This window comes from Anneissia japonica, unplaced genomic scaffold (assembly GCF_011630105.1).
Source record: "Anneissia japonica isolate Jap-2015-1 unplaced genomic scaffold, ASM1163010v1 scaffold287835_len3118868_cov185, whole genome shotgun sequence".
In the NCBI taxonomy this organism is placed as follows: Eukaryota; Metazoa; Echinodermata; class Crinoidea; order Comatulida; family Comatulidae; genus Anneissia; species Anneissia japonica.
In genome coordinates this window covers 3121728-3125743 of record NW_022737223.1, presented here as the reverse complement: position 1 = coordinate 3125743, position 4016 = coordinate 3121728, and positions in this window count along the sequence as shown.

The window sequence follows — 4016 nt, the reverse complement described above, 5'->3', positions numbered from 1 at the left end:
CTTGTGGAAGACGGATCACGAACGTCTCAATAGTTCGTATCAAGGCATCTCTAGCGAAAACGAACGAAAGATACGCGTAAACGCCGATGATAAGGTAGTAGCTGCAACAAACGATATTCCCAACGCCCTTTACGACGTGGCCGTTGGTGATGCGTACGGCAACAGATTTTGCATCCCTCTCGACTTTGAGTTGCTGACCGATCACATGCCCTTCAACCAAAAGATGTTGCATGATCGACTCGAGTACGAAATAACGTTTAGAAACGCAAAGGACGTGCTCGTGACTAGCGACGCTGCTGCGACCTTTAAATTGGAGGGAATCGTTCTCGAGTATGAGATTATAAAAAGTGTGGGGGTTTCTCGTCAGACTAGGATGAAATATCAGGATAAATCCGTAATACTCTTTGACAGAGTGTTGATGCACCACAAAGATGTCTTAAACAAAGATCAAACAATCTGGAACATCTCTCTAAACACGGCAGCCAGATCCATCAAAGGCGTGCTTTTGCTGTTTAAGGAACGAGAGGCTGATTTCGAGCACGATCCCGAAAAGTTTTACAACCCAAAAATCAAGGAATGTAGCATTACGATCGACGGGTCGTCCAACTAAATTTACGCCCGTGGAATGATGCCCTACAGAAATTACGAAGAGATTCGCAAACACTTTTGCAGTCAAGCCTGCAAGCCGACCCATTTCACCAACATGACGCAAAGGAAATATCTAACGGATCACTACGGCCTCTGGGTCGACCTCAGAGCCATTTCGGACAATACCTTGCACGGGACGGGTAGAAAGATTGACGCAGATTCCGGAGGATTGAAATTGCAACTGACGCGAGACGCAGAGACTGCGGCGCCGCTAGATTGCTACGTCTTTATCGTCGCAGACGCTCAGCTAAACATAGAAGGAAACAGACTCGTCAGAGTAAACTATTAACGCCGACATATAAAAATGTTTCCAAAAGAGGCGCACTGCGCTCTGATTGTCGGAGCGACAAATTGCGGAAAGACTGTTTACGCGTTAAATTTGCTCGAGACGGAATACAAGGATTACTTTAAAAACATTGTATTTATCTGTCCGACGTTTAACGTCAACTCGAGTTATAGACGCGCGTGGATAGAGCGAGACGAAAATGTCTTTTCGATTGACCCCGGCGAGTCTCTGGATGATTGTCTGACGCATCTCTGCGGCAAGTTTAACGACGGCGCCGAGACGCTATTCGTGATCGACGATTGCAGCAGCAACAAAGACATGAAGAGAAAGCAGCAGACGTTGTCGACGCTCGCCTTTTCCGGTCGGCACCACAACAAATCCGTTTGGATTCTTACCCAAAAGTACAATTCCATTCTCAAAGATTTTAGAGAACAGGTCCGATGGGTCGCGCTCTTTTTCTGCAAAGACAGAGACAGTTTTTACGATTGTCTGCGAGAGAATGACGTGATAAAAGATGCAGACGAGAAAAAACGCGTCAAAGACAAGATCGACACGACGTGTTTTAGCAAGTTGCTGTTGAAATGCGATAGACCGACCCGTTGGGGAATTCACATCGGATAAAAATATTTTTACATTTATTAAAATGACCGACATAACGCACGAGATGCAAGCGCTCGCAGAGCGCGAGTCCAAGACCGCCGCAGGCGGCGCCCCCGACCCGCCCGCCCCCGCAAAGAAAAAGCGCAGACCCAAAAAGACCGCGTCAACCGCGTCAAAGAAGGCCGAGTCGGCAGAACAATCGCTTACGCCCGAGCAAGCTCGAGACATTTCCGACGAGCTAAAAGACCGAATAAAGTCTGTCGTGAGCGGGGGTAGCGCTCAATACTACTTTGGACAGGAATATACCGTAGAGCAAATCGAGCGCATGCCCGAGTCGGAAATTTCCAAGTTGTACGCGATGCTAGAATCTAAAAAGGGTAGCGACGTGACAAAATCGCTCGGTAGTAGCGTGATTCACATGTACAGCAAGACTATCGGCTATATACTTCCGATCGATTCGACCGAGCAACTCGGCAACGATCTCGAAAACGATCGGTTCTTGATGGAAGCGTTGAATCCCGTTGCGTGCGAGCTCTATTATAAATTTGGAGCGTGGCTCGCACCGATTTCGGTCGCGATGCACACGGCAAGACACGTGAAATACGAGCGATCGACGCCGCAGGTGACGTCTCAACCGATTTTAAACGATCAATCAGCCCCGGCGGCACCTGAGGTGCCTACGTCGTCTGAGGCGTCTACGATTACCGACCTGTCAGAGTAATTACCTAGTAAAAAAAATTACCGACATTTAATAAATGGACGAAACGATTACCCAAGTCACGAGCAAGAATCCCAAGCGAGTTGCGGCCGGTAAAGCAATTGCCGAGAAACGACGACAAGCCTCGGACGCATCGAGCGTTGCCAACGTGTCGTTTTCGAGTTGCATTCCATATCTGACGCTTGCCGCGTTGGGGTATCTAGTCTACGATGCAATCAACAAGCCAAGCGTATCCACTCTGGTTAGGAAGCCACCGACACCGCCGCCACAGCCGGTAAAGCCGGTACCGCCGGTAAAGCCGTACAAGCCGGCAAAGCCAGATCCGTTTGAAATGTAATTAAAAATCTCTCTTGCTAAAAAAAGTATGAGTGGCATCGATACAAAAGTAATTGTAAACAGCTTGTACAGCGGAGCGATCGTGTCTACGTTGACGGTTGGTTACGTAATGATACTGAAAAAGGTGGCGGGGAGCAAAGCACCGCTCGTAGACAAGCTGACTATTACCGATACGGCAAAGCTCGCGGGTCTGATAGCGGCTTCGACGCTGACCAAGGACATGCTGGTGGCCAACGGCTACATTCCCGATAAGATTATAAAATAAATACTATAATTAAAAATGGCAACCGTAGCAATGATGGTTGGTGGTGCGGCCGTAAACGCCCTAGCTTTTAGCGGAAGCAACTTTTTATTCAGTCGCATGAGCGGTGGCGACGCGGAACGGAAACGGCACGATTTAGCCTTGGAACAATTGTCTCAGGCTCGAGATTCGTGGAGCAAAAAACGAGCCTCGCAACTCGATTACATCAACGAAAAACTTGGACGCGAGCAGCATGCACAAGGAACCTTTTCGGACGTTGAATCTGCAATGAGAGAATACTATAGAATGGGTGGAACGTCCGATCGCCTACAACTCGAGCGAGAACCGCAGCAGTCCGACTTTTATACGCCTAGCGAATCGCAGCAAGATGCGGAGCTGGTCGGATTGATCGTCGTATTGAGCATTATCGCGTACGTGTCTGTAAAATATTTATAAAATATTTGCGATATTTGTAAATATGAGTACAAACCGCGAAATACGGCAACTCGAACGTGTATACTACGCTCCCCAACATTTATGGCAGGGCGAGGGGGCCATCGATCGACTCGCCAGCAAGACGAGGATATCGCGAGACGTTGTTAAAGAGTGGTTGTTTAAGCAGAGCATGTGGCAAATTTATCTACCACCGCCCAAACACGTACCGAGCGTACCGACGAGGCAAAGCGTCTCGGTAAACCAAGTCCATCAAGCCGACCTACTCTTTTTACCGCACGATAGGTACAGAGGAAAAACGTACAAGTACGCCTTGACGGTCGTCGACGTGGCGAGTAGATACAAGGAAGCGGAACCGTTGACGACCAAAAACTCGCCAGAGGTTGCACGAGCCTTTAGTAAGATTTACGCTCGCAAGTTGACGTGGCCCGAACCTTGTCTCTTATACACATCTAGATGTGTATAAGAGACAGGGGTTGACCTCAGAGCCATTTCGGATAATACCTTACACGGAACAGGTAGAAAAATAGATGCAGATTCCGGTGGATTGAAATTGCAATTGACGCGAGACGCAGAGACGGCAGCGCCGCTAGATTGCTACGTCTTTATCGTCGCAGACGCCCAACTAAACATACGAGAAAACAGACTCGTTGGAGTAAACTATTAAAACGCCAATATATAAAAATGTTCCCCAAAGAGGCACACTGCGCTCTAATAGTCGGAGCGACAAATTG